The following is an 18,961-nucleotide window of genomic DNA, read 5'->3' as shown; positions in this document are numbered from 1 at the left end:
AGGAGCTTCGACACTACTTAAGTTGTACAGGAGGGACTTCAGGTCTAAACATTGCCTTGGTATGTTGAAGGCAGAAGCAGCAGCTTTGCAAGGCCCTCAAGAGGAAAGAATGGGTAGCATAAGAGCTGAACTAAGCTGCAGTGTTCCAAACCGATCATTTGTTCAGACAAAATAGCAACAAATGCGGTATTTTTGGTATGTTTGTTTTGATTTTTTTTCTATGAGAAAAACATTAATGACATCAAGCTGTCACGATACAGTTGACTCACTAGAAAAAAATGGATGTCATTTAGAGGGACCTTGACAGGCTTGAAGAGTTGAATCTCATGAATTTCAACAAGGCCAAGTGCAAGGTCCTGCACCTGGATTGGGCCAATGCCCAATATCAATACAGACTGGGAGATGAATGGATTGAGAGCAGCCCTGTGGAGAGGATTTAGGGATATTGGTGGATGAAAAAGTGGACATGGGCTTGCAGCCCAGAAAGCCAATTTTATTCTGGGCTGCATAAAAAGAAAGATGGCCAGCAGGTTGAGGGAGGTGATTCTCCCCTTCTCTACTCCAGTCACATGAGACTCCACTTGAAGTATTGTGTGCAGCTCTGCAGACAGGCTAAAACAGGTTCAGAGGAAGGCTATGAAAATAATGGTCAGAGGTTTTGAGCACATCTCCTATGAAGAAAGACTGAGAGAGTTGGGGTTGTTCAGCCTGGAGAAGGGAAGGAATCCAGGGAGACCTTATTGCAGTCTTTCAATATGTAAAGGGGACGTATAAGGAAGAGAGTCTTTACCAAGGTCTGTAGAGACAGGACAAGGGGCAAGTTTTAAACTGAAAAAGGTAGATTTAGATTGGACATAGGAAGAAACATTACAGTGAAGGTGGTGAGACATTGGAACAGGTTGTGTATCATTGGAAGTATTCAAGGACAGGTTGGATTGGGCTTTGAGTAATGTGATCTAGCGAAAGAAGTCTCTACAGACAGCAGAGGGTTTGTACTAAACGATCTTCCAACTCAACCCATTCTATGATTCTATGAAAAAGGAGACATTCTCATACTCTTTTACCATTTTCTAACCTTTAATTGGAGAGAGGAAGATATCCTCCTGTAATACATCCTTTTGGTATTGCATTTGTTATATTTGCTATTAAAATTTTAATTCTACTCCTTTCTCAGGTTGAATTTTTAGCACATTGTTATAATATTTTGTTGGAGTTACTCCATTCTTAGGGTCTCTGACATTTTGTATTGCAAAATACAAAGAAACTTCTAAGAGCTAAACAGATGTTTTGAAGACTGAAAATTATCTGGATGAACTCAGTGAAGAGTAACCATGTAACTCTACTAACTCACATAATTCGTTGTTTTATCCCACTTCAGATAAAGTCTCTGGCTGTAATCAGGGCATTATTGATGCAGCTTACCATTGAATCCTACACAACTGGAATTTGATCAATATATTTAATTTAAGAGGTCTCAGGCTGTCCACAGGTATAAACTTCAGAGATCAGAAAGAAAATCATGGATCTGAATTTCCTACTGACACCCAGGACTATTTTTAATAAAGCCCTATGTACCAGTGCTCTTGAATTTTGAACTCCAAATCACTCAAAATATTTTGTTTTAAGAATTTATGAATGAGCTAAATGTTGTAAATCAGTTGGGTTTTTTCTGTGGTCATTAAGATATAGTAAGCTTTTTTCAGGACCTATATGAAAAAAAATCCAATTTTTATTTATTAACACTATTTATTTAGATACTAGGTAAAGAAAAGCTACTGTTCTTTTATTTTTTAGTCTTTTGTTTTATTTTTTGCTGAAATACATTCAGATCTTTAAATAAAACACCATTAATTTTTAAGCCTGCATATATACCTTTTAAACTCCTATTTCAATAAACAAATCAATACTGACATTCTGAAGTTTTATGGCTTTAATCATCAGAGGAGTCAAAACTGTGGAATTTTTATGTGTTTATTTTACACAAACCTGCTATCCTGATACTTATAATAAGGAGCTGTTCATTCATAAAGAGGTGACACAAGCCTCAGTGCAGAAAGCTGCTTTAAACATGGAGACAATTGTAAGCCACTTCTCTGATCAGTGTCTTGCCCAAACACTCATTTGTTGGTACTACTTTTCCTTTTCTCTTAATTTTTTTTTCCCTAATTTTTTCGTTCTAGCCTTGTCTTCCTTTTCTGGTGCTCTTTTTTAGACATGAACTTTCTTAAGGATTAGTAAGTAAAAATTCTTCTAGTCATACCAGCCTTTCCTGTGCTTTCCCTTGTAATAGTGATAAATAGCCATACATGTGGGGAAAAACTGATTATTTTCCTGTTCCTGTAAAAGAGGGTAACTTTTCCAATAAACTCTCTTAAGTGAATGATAGGCAATGGTACGAAATCTCACAGAATATAATTAAACTCATTAAAATTTCTGTCTTATGTATTACTTCCAAGTTTAGTTGGACTCCGACTCCTTCGATTCATTCCTTATATCAACAGGCTGTTTCATAAACTCTGATTTTATCCGGACAGGGACAGTGGTTCATTCAGCTTCAGTCTTTGGCCTTACCTGCATCAGCACACCACTGTTCCAGGAAGAACAGAAGAAGCCAAGTTACTTCATCTTATACTTTTCCTTTAGGAGCTTTTGTTAGTCTCAGGTACAAGCATTGCGACAGTCTGTGGAAAGAACTGAAGCAGTTTCAAAAAATGCAGACAATGGATTTGAAAGCCCTTCTAGAAATGTTTAAACTTCTGTCTATACCTTCAGGAGTTCTGAAAGGAAGAAAACAGCTGTTTAGGTGGACAAATCTTTAAGTGACTGATCTGTGCCTAGATTCAGGCTGATCAAAAAACCAAACCAAACCAAAACCAAAACCAAAACCAAAACCAAAACAACCTCTCATTCTAACCTTACCTGTATCTTTTATCAAGCTAAGCTCATCCAAACATCAGGCTAGAGTCTAATGTTAATGATTCATTTTCCCATCTATCTCAGCTGATTATCCTCACAAAAATTTTTGAATAGCAGAAAAAAACACATACACTTTATTAAAAAAGCTTAGAAATGCTTAGAAGAAGATTACAAAGATTTGGTATATGCAAGATATGACTTAAGTAGGAAATCAGTTAATAGTACATGCTTTTGTTAATAGTGCATGCTTTTGTTTATTGCCTTAGAGCAGCTCCAGTGAAGTTATTATTTGCTTTCTTTCCTCTTTATGTGTCTCAAATATGAGACATGTCACCTTAAGGTTCAAATATTGGTTCAGGTAGTCCATCAGCATCTTACAGAGTTCCAGAATTTGGTTTTGAGTATTGGTCCAATATTTCTGTAAAGGCCAAAATCAGATTTAAGGCCAAATTTTCAGAAAGCTATTGAACTCTGATGCAAGTTGTTTTGAGGCATTTTGAGTAGTTTGAGAGTGGACAAAACATATAGATGTAGCATGAGCTGCTATGAAAAAATGCAAAGCCACAAGCAGTATTAAAGTTGTAGTAGAAAATAATATATAAATAATTTTCTAATTATAATGATTAATGTTAAACTTTCAGATGTTCCATTTCTAATCACTTGAATTTCTGGACTTTTTCCATGGGAAACACCTAGCTGTTCCATGTATTAGACACACAGCATGTCTGTTCTCTTATGTTGCATACTAGTTAGCTATGGAAATGTCACTTTACTTTGATACATCAAACTTTAATAGATAAGCCAACACTTCCTTCTTTTGTTCCCCAGATATTGGTCCATGAATTTCAATCTCTGAAACACTGAATGCAGCATTTAAACAATTATGCTCTATTAGGTTCTCTTTTATTTTCTCTGATAATTATTATAAAAAATTGCTTCCAGTATAATTTCCCTCACATGGCTTCATAAATGCAGCTATAAAACTTTGTAATATATAATTAATGCTACTTAACATGAATTTTCTTTTCTTTCAGGAGGAGACTAAGGAATCAGAAAGAACTCAAAACACAACAAGCCCATCCCTTCATTGGCAAAGACAGCAAAAAAAGATCTAACATTGGAACCAAGAAAGACTATTTATCTTTCACTCAGTAGATATGTAACTTGGAATTGATTCCATTTGTGAATGGGGATTTTCCTACAGCAAAGGTCTTTGGTTGATCCTTCAGTGTCCAGTAAGTAAAACTAACTCTGTGGTGAAGTTTAAAGGTCTTCTCTCCCCATGAATGTTCCTAATTTCATTCATGTTATAGGTTCTCAACTGAGAGATATTTGTCCTTCCATGACATTTTGTTTCAGTGAATCAACAGGAATAAAATTTACCAGATTAAAGGGAGAGGACGAAGCACTGTGTTGGCTTCATTTCACTTAATCACAAGTTGTCTATATATAGTTGCCCTTGGTACCTGTCCAGTTAACACAGACAGCTACTTTCCAAAGTGCAGTTTGATTTTTAGAAGCTTCAACAGGAAAATTTTTTAGAAACTTTGACATTCTGGATTTAACTTAGTATAAACCAAACATACAAATGAACAGAAAGAAATGAAGCTGTACTTACTTTATGTTGGGATACAAAGAACATCACAGTGCTTCCAATTTGTACTACACTGGCAGGCCCAATGGTTGTGTAAAACGACATAAGAGACATGAAAGTGCAGGAGACTACAAGCAACATTTGACATGCTATATTTGTTTTAATCAGAGATGCAGAGTCTGAAACTCATTGCTATTGTCCCTTCTCAGTCCACCAGCGTGATCCAGTATTCCTCCCTCTTCTCCATGTACTCACGTACAGTAGTGACCCAATGTTTAAGCCTCTGTCTCAGTTATGGTAGTGTCTCAGATGCTGTTGAATATAAAAGGCTACAGAGATGATATAACTGGAATTTGAAGTGCCTGTTGGTTTGTTCTGGGTTTTTTTCTCTCTTAAATACCGTGTAATTTGTAGGGTGTTACTATAAGCTAACTGAAAATTTCTACATTTTTTTTCTTCATAAAATATAAACTATTGAAAGTCAGTCCAGCAATCAGCAAAATCACTGAATAAGTAGAAGCAAAGAGGAGAAATATGATTTCTTAACCTTATTAGCCTCTAAATGGAAACAAGAATCTGGTGACTAGAATGTAGTCACTGAACAGTGATAGTTGCAAACTGCTGTTTAGTATCCAAAATTTCCAGATGAAAGAAGGACTAATATATGAGAGAATTTGACTTGGTTTACCCATCTTTAAGAAACACCATGAAAGAAAATTGTGAACAGCAAAATGGAGGAAGGAATGAATTTAATTTGTGTGAAGTTAGAGCAGAAAACCAATTAAACTGGCTTCATGCTTGAGTATTCTATGGTAAAGAGCTAAATGTCAAACCAGTTAGTTTCAGATAAATTTATGAATAGCAAGGGTCTGATTAATATCAGAGGTATATGTTTCCATATTATAAACTACATTCACTATTCATTATATGTTATGTAATGATAATATAATTTTACATTTTTCTTTTATTATAGAATCATAGAATACTTTGGGTTGGAAGGGACCTTAAAGAGCATCTAGTTCCAACCCCCCTGCCATGGGCAGGGACACCTTCCACTAGACCAGGTTGCTCAGAGCCCCGTCCAACCTGGCCTTGAACACTGCCAGGGAGGGGACAACCACAGCCCCTCTGGGCAAACTGTTCCAGTGTCTCACTACCCTCACAGCAAATAATTTTTTCCCTATACCTTATCTAAATCAGATGTCTTTCAATCTAAAACCGTTACCTTGGTCCTATCCCTCCACTCCCTGATAAAGAGTCCCTCCCCACCTTTCCTGTAGCCCCCTTTGAGTACTGGAAGGCTGCTATAAGGTCTCCCCAAAGCCTTCTCTTCTCCAGGCTGAACAACCCCAACTCTCTCAGCCTGTCCTCACAGGGGAGGTTCTCCAGCCCCCCAGTCATATTTGTGGCCTCCTCTGGCCCCACTCAAGCAGTACTATCTTCTTATGTTGGAGGCCCCAGAGCTGGACACTGCACTTCATGTGTCGTGTTTAATAGCACTTGTTTAAGTGTTTAATAGCACTTGGTAGGCATGGGCAAGGCCCCACCATGTTGCAGTGAGCTGTGCCTTTCTGGAGTTACCGGGGTGACAACATTCTCTTGCCAAATATTTTACTAGTTCTTCAGGATTCTGCATCTGTTCAGAGTGAAGTTTGGATACACCGGGGGTGCCCACTGTTCTAGGTACTTGCCCATGCTATCCACACCCGCAGCCACTCATAATTCTCTAACCTTGGGGTAGATTTCCAGGTCATACTCTTAAATAGTTGCTTAACCCTGAACAAAGCTTGAACCACGTGTGGGAACACACTAGTTCCTAGGAGTAGGATGACCATGTTAATGTCAACATTGTAAGGATATTTGAAATTCCTGGATTTCTCAAACACAATTGTAAATTGCCCCAGAGCCAATGACTGCATCCTGTCATAAATCAACATTATATAGTACAGCAAAAACAAAATCTTAACCCAACTCTCACGGACAGTGAGCAGCAGCATGGGAAATACATACGGCAAGTGAGGTGGTAAAATTTTAACGAGCCAAGCAATCAACATTATTACCCGTTCTCTTGTTATCTCAAACCTCAGGCCCCACTTTGGGTGCCAAAAGACTGTCATGGTTTGAACTCAGCCAGTAGCCAATCAACACATGGCCAGTCATTTACTTCCCAACCCCCTCCCTGGTGAAATAGGGGAGGGACAAAAAAAAAAGAAATTTATAGGTTGAATAAAAAGAAACTTAGTAATAGTAACAAAACAACTGTAACAATAGTAAGTCCAAATTGGTAAAATGGAGCAGTGGCTCACCGACCAGAGACCGATATGCAGCCTGCCCCACCCCACCCCCCCCAGCAGTGATCCAACCTGTGGTGGTTTAGCCCTTGCCGGGGTCTGAGACCACGCGGCTGCTGTCCCTCCCCCGCAAAGGGAGTGAAATACAAAGCCCTAAGACTGAGATAAGGAAAGGTTTAATACAACAGAGCAACAGCAACACAACAAACAATAACAATAAGAATAACAGTGATAACAATGAACAGAGCAAAATGTATACCGATACAGCAGTGAGAGAACCGGCTGCGCCAAACCACACAATCACCGATTCTTCCCGCGCTCGCGCCAGGATGTGATGTCAGCATGATATATGAATAACCCGGCTAGAGCTTCCCCCCCCACTGCTGGGGAAACTTAACCCTATCCTGGCTACACCAGGACACAAGCGTACCAGAAATCCCGCCATGCTGACACAGAAATCGAAACTGAAAACGGGGTGTGAGAGAACATGTGTCTGCCTATATACTGAGCATGTTGTCACATGATATGGAATACTCCAATGACCAATCCAGGCCTGTCCCTCTAGCTGTGCTCCTTCTCAGCCCAAGGAAAGTTAACTCTATCTTGACCAAAACTAGGATAACTTCTCTTGATGCAGCCCAGCATACGGTTGGCTGTCTGGGCTGCAAGTACATGTTGCTGGCTCATACTCAGTTTTCTATCCACTGTTACTCCCAAGTCCTTCTCCGCAGAGTTGCTCTCAATCCACTCATTGGCCAGCCTGGATTTCTGCCTGGGATTGCCTTGACCCATGTGCAGGACCTTGAACTTGGCCTTGTTGAACAACATGAGGGTTGCACAGGCCCACCTCTCCAACCTGTCAAGGTCCCTCTGGATGGCACATCCCTTCCCTCCAGCCTGTTGGCCGCACCACACAGCTTGGTGTCATCAGCAAACTTGCTGAGGGTGTACTCAGTCCCACGGTCCATGTCTCCAACAAAAGTGTTAAACAATGCTGGTCCGAACACTGACTGCTGAGGAATGCCACCTATCCCCACACTCCCCTCAGAGATTTCATGAGTAGTCATTACTGTTACAAGTTTCTGAAGTTGATAAATTGTTCCGTACATTTTCTTCAAATATGAATATTTCAAAACCAAAGCTTCAGTCTTGAAAGTTGTACCAAAAGTAGCCAGTTAGAATCTGCCAGCCACTCAAGGCTATTGCTGCTATGCCGTTTTAAAAAAAAAAAAAAAAATTATTGTTAGATATATAAACATAATTGTCATGGTTTGAACTCTGCCGGTAGCCAATCACCATGTGTATAGTGATTTACTTCCCCCCCTCCCCCCCCAGTGAAATAGGGGACGGCCAAAAAAAAAAAGAAATTCATAGGTTGAACAAAAACAAAAAAGAATTTAGTAATAGTAACAAAACAACAGTAACAATAGTAAGTCCAAACAGGTAATATGCAGTAGTTGCTCAGCGACCGGCAACCAGTACGCAGCCCACCTGCAGCAGCGATCCCGACTGCACCAGAAATCCCACTGCCGACCAGCCGGGAAACAAAAACGGAAACTGAGAGAACACCGTCTCCTTATATACTGAGCATGATGTCACATGATATGGAATACTCGAATGATTGATCTGGGCCTGGTACTCTAGCTGTGTTTCCTCTCAGTCCAAGGAAAGATAACTATCCTGGCCAAAACCAGGACAATAATATACCTAATTTGTATGTTTTGTTTATCTCTAATGTTAGTTTAAGTTGATTGGATCACTTTTTTTAAAAAGAAGAAAAGTATAAAATGCATATTTCAAATTAACCAGTAGCTGAGGTCACCATAGAATATTTTTACTCAAATCACAAACATCATAAAAGAATTAAGTTGAAGATGACCACACAAAAATGAGTAGTTGATGAAGGCTATCAGTGCTTGTATATCATTATAGGGACTTTGATTTTAACATCATATACTATTAAGAGATGATTTACTGTCAGTAACTATGGACTGTCATGGGGGAAAAAGAGAGCAGCTATTAAATGACTCTCTCATCCTGAAGAGAAAGGCATAATAAAATCTAATCATAGGAAGAAAACCAGGAACTGAAATGAGAAAAGTCTATTCTGATTTTATCTATGAGAGTAATTGGAACAAACTGCCCAATCTGGGAGTAGTTGACCCTTTCTTTCTATTGCCACATCAAAAGCAGAAGTCTTTCAGGAGATTGTTTTTCAATGCTCTTGAGTTTTGTTTGTTTACAGTCTACAAAATGTGGGATTACATTGTTATTAAATTGAGGACAGTTTTCATCAGGAACCTTGATTCATTCAATGCATGAATGGACTGCTGTATCTGAGTCTATATCTTTTTAATAGTTTTGTCCTCCCTGTTCAGTGAGTGGCGGTATTTTCTTCATACCATTCAAGCCGTGAAAAAATAACTATTAATGTTTTAGAAGTCTTTTTGGGAAGAGGTTGATGTCAATGTACTATTTTATATAACTAAATTGTTTTCTAGGATAAATAGATGACTGTTTTGTAAAAATGCAGGATATTTTCACCTCTATTTTCAATGTATGGATATAATGCACTGAGATCAAGACCAAAAATTCTCAAAACTGTAAATTAATTTTTTGTGCCCATTCCAAGAATCTAGGGAACAATGTTAGAACCATTAAAACCTTTTATTTGTTCAGTACAAAGTTACTAATGAATTTATTGACTGTTGTCACTGAACACTTTTGCAAGTTCAGTTACAAATCATCAAATATACTAGACAATACCTAAATCCTTTTTGAAATGCTACAGAAAATAAGTCCAAACAGGGCAAAAGCTGGACACAGTTTCCATATGTTGTTCCAAGTCCCAATTTCACGTTTTGTCTGAGATACTTTTCACTAATACAGTCAATGTGTTCCTTACAGTTGATATTGTTAAAAGGCACTGTTCAAAGGCTGCACAATAGAAATTGCTGTTCACTTTAAATTCTCCTAAAAGTCTGTCTAACACATTCTAATACTTAGTTACTATATTTTTTTCACAGACCGAATGAAAAACCTCATGTAGGGGTGTGGTGGTTTGACCTTGGCTAAATGCCAGGTACCCACCAAGTCGCTCTATCACTTCCCCCCCCTTTCCCCTTTTTTTCTCAATAGGGCAAAGAAGGGAAAGAAAATAAGATAGAAAAACAAAACAACACTTGTGGGTAAAACAACAGCAGTTTTAATATAAGCAAAGCGAAGCAAAGGTCCGCGCGCGGAAGCAAAAAAAGAAAACAGATTTATTCTCTACTTCCCATGAACAGACGATGTCGGGCCTTCTCAGGAAGCAGGGCTCCCATACGCGTAGTGGTTGCCTCGGAGGACCAAGGGTGACCCCACCCCCTTCCTCCTTTCTCCCAGCTTTATACTGAGCAGACGTCATATGGTCTGGAATATCCCTTTGGTCAGTTCGGGTCAGCTGTCCTGGTTGTGTCCCCTCCCAAGATCTTGCCCACCCTGTCCCACTGAGGGGGGGGAAATGTCAGAAAGAGCCTTGGTGCTGTGTAAGCACTACTCAGCAGTAGCCACAACACCAGGGTGCTATCAACACCCTGCCAGCTCCCAGCATAAAACACAGCACCATGAGGGCTGCTACAGGGGAAAACCAATTCTGGCTCAGCCAGACCCGATACAAGGGGGCACAAAAGGTGGCTAGCTGCTGCTCGTTTGATTTTGCCTAGGAAGATATACGTCACATTCTTCAGCAGAGCCCAGCAAAACACAGCTTTGCAGACATTCTTCATACATAGTTTTCAGAACAGACATCTAGGATTTTGACAGTACATCATAGTGTCTTTTACCACTTCACCCATATAATATATGAGAAATTATATGTTTTACTTTGGATTCTTTTCTCCTTTTTTTTTTTTTTTTAAGTCTGTTTGTTCATTTTTGCTGTCACTAATCACCAACTTAATCTTTAAGGAAACAAAATGTCTCATGTAATACAAATACCAAGCTGCTTTGTCTGTTTTCTATTTTATTTATTATTAGTCATGCTTTTTGCTGTTGTCTTTTCAAACTGATCTGCTTTACTGCTACATTTCCTTTTTCATCTCTGTGGGCCTTTGTTACATTGGCTTTTAATTCATTTCAATGGTTTCCATTAAATTTTGAGGCTCTGCACATTGGTGCTTACATCATAGAAAACTGGAACACCATTCTTAGTGACTTTTGGTGTCCAGATAGGTTTCTACATGGTCAGTTTCATATACACATACAGTCATAAGACAACTTTAATTACAGGAACCAAAAAGTTCTCATTAGCCTCTATTTTGGCACTGAAGTAGTTTTTCCTGTCTCCTGTGAATCAATGTTTCCTGATGATGAAATTGTGGTGCTATAAGGTGCATTCTTCTTTATATTCCTGCCTTTCTCCTCAGAGATTCTTTTCAAGGAAACAGAATGCATTTAGGAAGCAAACTATAGTAGCTGCAAAGGTGTGGGGTTAATTGTCTGTAATTGTTATCATTTTTGAAGATGACTCCTAGTTTCCCTACTCCACTGACATCCAGTAATGTTACTAGTCTGTAAGGTACAGCACTAGGATAGAATAGATGGAAAAATTCATAATGAATAGAACTGTTAGCTGCAGGCAAAGCTAGATTCAATTCTCTGCTGTCTTTCTGAAAGTCTGATCACATTTTTTTATTCTTCAAACCTGCTTTTGCTGTTTTGAGTTGTTCTGGTATTATTACTAAAATAGGTTTTTTGCCTTAAACTGAACATGATATCAGTGATATTTTTATTCCCTTCGCTTGAGAAAAGGAGATTATCTGTACCTGAACTACAAGACTTAAGGGGCAATTTTAAAAAACCTTTCTAAACAGATCAGCAAACTGCTACGGTATTAAAATTTGGTGAGGTTACCTCCCTGTACAAGAAATCTCAGAGGACAATATCGAAGTACCAAGAAATTAAACAAGTAGTAGTTAAACTGTTGGGATAGTACAAGCTCCTATGACTACTACTGTTCTTAGGATAAATAATGATCAATAATTAATCAATTAATCAAAAAACTTGTCTTGGTTTTAAAAGAATTATAGGCATTTTTTGAGCTGCGTGATGCAAAACAGCTTTGTTGTCTTGGCCAAGCTTATTCTTACCAAAAAATGTCCATTATTATAAATTTGCTGAGAAAGGGAGACTCATGTCATTGAATTACAGCAGAGGCAATGTTCCTGCTATTGTCTCTAAGAGCTTCTGTTTCTTAGAATTAAGTATTTCTACAAGGCAGAAAAGAAATAAATGTTGAAGAATTTTAAATTTGTAACTGCGGTGCGAATGTACTGCATCTCCATAGCACTATTCTCAGGATAATGGAAAATTATGATTGAAACAGATGAATAGAAGTGTTGGTATACTGAACTGAATATTTCAAGTTATTCACAAGAAAGATCTAAAGGTAAGAAAGAACATAGCTGCAGTAAGATGAACATACCTCTACAAATAGTATTTAAGCTCCTACTCTCACTGTCTGATAAGAATGTCAACAACATAGTAACACTCTTCAGAAAAAATGTACTTCATATTCAAAACATGATGTCTCAACATCAACAGTATTTGAAACCTGTATGTGTAATTATTTAGCTTATCCAATATATCTTAGGAGATTTTCTACAAAGATAATATTCAAAAATTCCAGATGTCACTAGATCGTGTTATGAAATCTAAATTATTTTAAGTAATGTTCATTGCTATTCCTTAGACTTTAAATTGTGAGGTTTTAAAAATGTATTTTCCTTTGTGCTGACTCTTTTGTTTATTTTGAACATTCAAATGATGCTATCTTCACATAAAGAAACAAAAAATGTTTTACTAGTATTTTGTTTTCTTTGTAACTTTCCATATGTAATTAGATTTTTTTGTTGTTGAAATAGGCTTTTACTAGTGGAATTTACAGAATTTTTTTTTCTTGGAGGAGGAAAGGTTAAAATGTTCTTATATAAGCTAATGTTTTGTTTATTTTTAATGCTCTGTTTTTGTCATGTTTATGATGGAGCAGGATAAGAAACCATTGTTTTCCTTCCTCCAAGATATATGAAAATGTGCTTTGAATGGAAATTATTTATTGGAATTTACATATTTATATGAATTTGAACAGAATAAATTGTTTTTGCATTTTCAAACAAAAAAAGAATGTTTTGGGAGTCATGAAAAAATGCTGCGGTATAGAGGAAATATTTCCAATGTGCACATAAAATGCTGCACAAAATGCTTCAAGTAGCAATGCGCTGTAAGAACCTTGTCAGTAGGGCTATTTTACTTCTGATTGACCTACCAAATCATAAATAGGTTTTATGAAAATAACTTCAGTCATAGATTCTCTCAAGAAAACAAAGCTCTAATACAAAAGCTTTCAACCTTAAACTTGATTCGGAAGGAAAATTCCCATCAACTCATGTCCTACCAATAAATTTGCTTACCAAACAGCAAGTAGTTCTCATTCTTGACCATGAATTCAGCTTTTTGGTATATCTAAACTAAAAAAAATGGCCAAGCAGCCATTAGCCAATCTAGATTCAAGGCTGGCTAGCCTTTTGAAATGATAGAATATCACCAGGATTTTTTCTCTTCCATTCATAAGTATCTAGAGCTGCTCCACTGATGTAGAGAACTCATTGAGAAAACTTGAAAAAAATTATCTGTGAAAGGATTCTGTGATTTATGATAGGGAAAGCATCACAAGTCATCCATTTCACTATCTTGCTGACACTGAAGTCATCTTATTACATTATTTTCAGAGTGTTTTCCTAACAACTTCACTACTTTTATTACTATTACTGATTCTAAGGGACAATGAAGAAAGCTTTTAATTATGTAAAACCATAAAGTTGTTTGTATTTGCTGGTGCTAAAATTTCATCTCTCAAAATGATATTGCTGGGATGCTCCTACTGCAATTAAGCATCATGTGATCTGTATCATGTCATAAAATAATGAAATAATAAATCTTATGTATGGAATATGCATTACAGAGAACCACCTCATGCTGTTTGCAACCGTGACACTGACTATTATTAGCTTTGTACAGCACAGTCTCAAGTGAAACAAAGGGTGCATTTACAGACCTATTTTACTAATGGAATCCTTTCCAGGACAAAAATGATACACTGAAAAAACAGCTAAGAGAACACTTTTCTTATTGTTCTGATGAATTAATACAGAAGAAATCAAAGCAAGATCCTTTCTCTCTTGAGTTGTTAAGGTAGAGAGGAACAGCGTTTGTAGGTTTATAGTGTCAGTTTCATCACAAAAAGACAAACCAGGATTTTCCTGCAGTATTATTAAATTTATAGCTATGTTTGTTCTCTATATGAATCCTTCAATGCAGCCTAACATATCACAATTCCTTTAATTTTTACTGAGAAACCGTCATCTTGCAAGAATAAAAAGAAAAAAATTGTAAAAATAACTTAAAATTGTACAGAGTAAATATTTCTATGCTTATAATATAAAATGATAATAACATATAAGAAAGATTTGAACTATAGGACTCATGGTACATTACCAAATTACTTAGAACTCTATAGACATCTTTCTGGTATAAGCCACATTTTCATGTCCAAGTTATGAGTGTGTAAGTTTTTACAAAAAAGCTCAGTGTGTTTCATTTAAGAGTGCAGAGATTAGTAGTAGATTGCTATGTTCAGTGGTCATTTTCATTACCAGACAAATTCTTCATGGAAAAATATTTGAAAGTGCATGGACTAGGTAGTATCGATGCAATTTTATCTCCCTAATATAAATATTAGAGGACATCATTTAAATGTCCCAGGATATCTAGCATCAGATGGATCATCTAGAACTGCATCAGTCTTCAATAGGTCATGTGTCTGGTTTACTGTATGGTTGTCTCAAATGCCTTAATACATATAAAAATTTTACCAAGCAGTTACATTTTGGTGAACTAAGCTGCATCCTAAATCACACCATAAAAAACATGCATGAAGTGGTACAGGAAAAATACTCACAGTTCGAGTGGCTCTAAAACATTGTTTCTTTCAGAAATGTTTTTTTGTAAAGGAATTCTTACTTTTTACAGACAAAATATATTAAATCAGTTATCTATCTGCCCCCTTTTCCATCATGCTGCCAAAATTAAGTGCACATTTTCATAGGCTGGAGGAGCATATTAAGATAGAATTATTGTCTGACTGATACAATACCTCTAGTAGGGTCAGTAATGCAGTAGGCACAATAAAGAAGAATCATAGAATCATTGAATGGTTTGGGTTGGAACGGATCTTAAAGAGCATCTAGTTCCAACCCCCCTGCCATGGGCAGGGACACCTTCCACTAGACCAGGTTGCTCAGAGCCCCATCCAACCTGGCCTTGAACACTGCCAGGGAGGGGACAACCACAGCCCCTCTGGGCAAACTGTTCCAGTGTCTCACTACCCTCACAGCAAATACTTTTTTCCCTGTACCTTATCTAAATCAGATGTCTTTCAATCTAAAACCGTTACCTTGGTCCTATCCCTCCACTCCCTGATAAAGAGTCCCTCCCCACCTTTCCTGTAGCCCCCTTTAAGTACTGGAATGTCGCTATAAGGTCTCCCCAGAGCCTTCTCTTCTCCAGGCTGAACAACCCCAACTCTCTCAGCCTGTCCTCACAGGGGAGGTTGTCCAGCCCCCCAGTCATCTTTGTGGCCTCTTTTGCCCCCTCTCAAACAGTTCTATCTTCTTCTTATATTGGGGGCCCCAGAACTGGACACAGTACTCAATGTGGGCTCTCAGAAGAGCAGAGTAGAGGGGGAGAATCACCTTTCTCAACCTGCTGACCACACTTGTCTTGATGCAGCCCAAGATATGACTGGTTTTCTGGGCTGTGAGTGCACATTGCTGGCTCATAGTCAGTTTTCCATGCACATATGGAGAAAGTCATAGGATAAAACTATAACTCAGAAGCTTATAAATTGTGAAGAAAACCATTTCTGACTTACATAATAGTTAAGATGTGTTGTCTGTATTCACTCATATACAAAAATGTTTGTTAGTTACAAAACTACTTCCCCCCTACAAATTTTCAGAATTTTGATACCATTTCCTGAAACTCATCTGCAAATTTTCCTTCAGACTCATGTCATATTTAAATACACAGCTCTATGAGATCCTATTTCTATGTGATAATGGAATAGAAATACATAGTAAAAACCTTCTTAATTTGCAGGGTACAAAGAAATAAAACTTTCCCAGTAGAACTGACCACAATGAGTTTGTTTTAGCTGTGCTTCCCCCCCTACCCCCACCCTGATAACTGAAGTAGAGAGGGAACAGAAAAGATAAAGGAGAATGACTGTTTCAAGTTTTGACTTAAACTTCACAGATTCTAGAACCTGCTTTTCTGAAAGTAACTATTTTGTCCCTGTCCAGACAATATGTTACTTTTCTAATCCCTGTGAAAATCTCAGCTATCCTAGAAGGAAACTTTATTATTATTTTTTGCAACTTACCATGTCCCTTATCTCAGAAAAGACCACGATCTGTTATTAACTCAAGCCTACAAGCTTACTCTATTAATCTTTATCATTGAACTTCTGAGATAAAAAAGAAAAGAAAAAAAAGGATTTATCAGATATTGAAAGATATTATTGAACATTTCATAGCTTTCAGTCATGCTGTAAGAATGCATCAATCTATTGTTACCCCAACCACTACCACTTACTTATATTCAGCATTCAAACTCTTGCATTTGTCAGCTATTTAGTCGTTATGTACATCTCAGTAGACAATATTATTACATTACATTATTATTATATTAAAACATTACTACATCACATTATATTACAGTAGTTAGTTATTACATCCATTTCATCCTGCAGTTTCACAGATTATTTATTTTGCACACATATTTCAAACAATGAAATTTCCATCCTCTGGGTTAGATTTTAGCTCTTTATAAAATCATAGATTCATTTCAGTTGGAAAAGACCTTTAAGATCATCAAGTCCAACCATAAACTTAACACTGCCAAGTCCACCACTAAAACATGTCCCTAAGCACCACATGTACGCATCTTTTAAATACCTCCAGGGTTGGTGACTCAACCACTTCCCTGGGCAGCCTGTTCCAGTGATTGATAGCCCTTTTGGTGTTAAGAAATGCAGATTTATCTAAGAATGAAACATGATGGAACAATTCACATGACTGGAGGATCATGATGAATCGCTAAAGGCTGTTTCATAAACACAGTCAGAGGGTAAGAGATGGAGGAGTTGTGGTCTATGTTAAGGAGAAGTTTGAATGTATAGAAGTCAACTACAGCAATTGTGGAATCTCTGTTGAAAGCCTCTGGGTCAAGATGAGGGGTTATCTCCAAGGTGGGTCTCAGTAGGCATCTGCTACCGACCTTCCAACCAAGAAGATAAGGCCAAGAAAGCAATATTTGGGTTACTTAAGCAAGCTTTGAGTCAACAGAACCTGGTTCTTATGAGTGACTTCAACTACCCAGACATCTGTTGGGAGAACAATACAACAGCTCACATGTCATCCATCAAGTTCCTGGAAGGTGTAGAGGACTGCTTCCTCATACAAATGGTAGATGTATCAACCAGGAATGAGGTGCTGCTGGACTTGCTACTCACAAACCAAGAAAACCTGCATTGTAATATTTCAGTTAGTGATGTCCTTGGCTGCAGTGATCACAATATTGTGGAGTCTGTGATCCTGTTGAGCATGCTGAAGATTAGCGCTAGGATTTTAGATTTTAGAAGAGCAAACATCAACCTGCTCAGAGCTCAGTTGGGAGGGGTTCTGTGGGAGGCTTCCATGGAGGATAAAGGAGCTAACAAGTGCTGGGAGTTTTCAAAAACACTATCCTGGAAGCACAAAACCAGTTCATCCCCTTTAAAGGTAATGGAAGTAGGTGGATTAGTCACCAACAATGCTGAAAAGGCAATGGTTCTGAAAACTTCCTTCACCTCTGTCTCTACAAGTAGAGAAGACTGTCCAGAAGACTGAAAGAGGGCTAATGTCACTCCCATCTACAAGAAGGGCTAAAAGGAGGATCCCAGAAATTATAGGCCCATCAGTCTTACTTCAATCCCTGGGAAAGTTATGGAACAAATCCTTCTGGGAGCTATCACAAGTCAGATGAAGCACGTGGTTGGGAAAAACCAGCATGGATGCACCAAGGGCAAATAGTGCTTGACAAACCTGATGGCCTTCTTCAACAAAGTAACCTGTTCAGTAGATGTGGGGCAGGCAGTGGACATAGTCTACCTGGATTTCTCCAAAGTTTTTGATACAATTCCCCACAGCCTTCTCCTAGGGAAACTGATGCATTATGGTCTAGAAAAGTGGTCTGTGTGGTGGGTGGGGAACTGATTGACAGGCTGCACCTGGAGGGTGGTGGTAAATAGCTCTTTTTCAAACTGGCAACCTGACAGACATGGGGTCCCCCAGGTATCAATATTGGGCCTAACCCTGTTTAATATCTTCATAAGTGATCTGGACGATGGGACCAAGTGTACTCCAATGAAGTTTGCTGATGATACCAAACTGAGTGGTGAAGTGGACACTTTGGAAGTGCCACTGTGCAGGAAGACCTGGATAGGCTGGAAGAGTGGGCTAACAAAAACCTTACGAAATTCAACAAGACCAAGTGTAAGGTCTTGCACCTGCAAAAACATAATCCAGGAGTGCAGCGCAGGCTGGGATCTACCTGGTTGGAGAGCAGCTCTGTGGAAAGGGACCTGGGTGTCCTGGTGGACAAGAAGCTCAATAGGAGTGAACAGTGTGCTGCAGTGGCAAAGAAAGCCAACAGGATGCTGGGTTGCATCAACAAGAGCATCACCAGCAGAGCAAATATGTCATTATCCTGCTCTCCTGAGTGCCACACCTGAAATACTGTGTTCAGTTTTAGTCCCTGCTGTACAAAAAAGATGTGGACAGGATAGAGAGGGTTCAGAGAAGAGCCACAAAGATGATCAAAATGACTGGGAAGCCTGACAGAAAAGACTGAGAGAATTGCGTTTGTTCAGCCTTGAGAAGAGAAGGCTTAGGGAAGACCTTATCACCATGTTCCAGTATTTAAAGGGTGGCTGCTAAGATGGAGACTCCCTTTTTACAAGGAGTCACATGGAAAAGATGAGGGGTAATGGGTACAAGGAATTCCTGAGGAGATTCTGATTTGA

This window comes from Strix aluco, chromosome Z (assembly GCF_031877795.1).
Source record: "Strix aluco isolate bStrAlu1 chromosome Z, bStrAlu1.hap1, whole genome shotgun sequence".
NCBI classification, from domain to species: domain Eukaryota; kingdom Metazoa; phylum Chordata; class Aves; order Strigiformes; family Strigidae; genus Strix; species Strix aluco.
Note: the sequence above shows the minus strand (reverse complement) of the source record.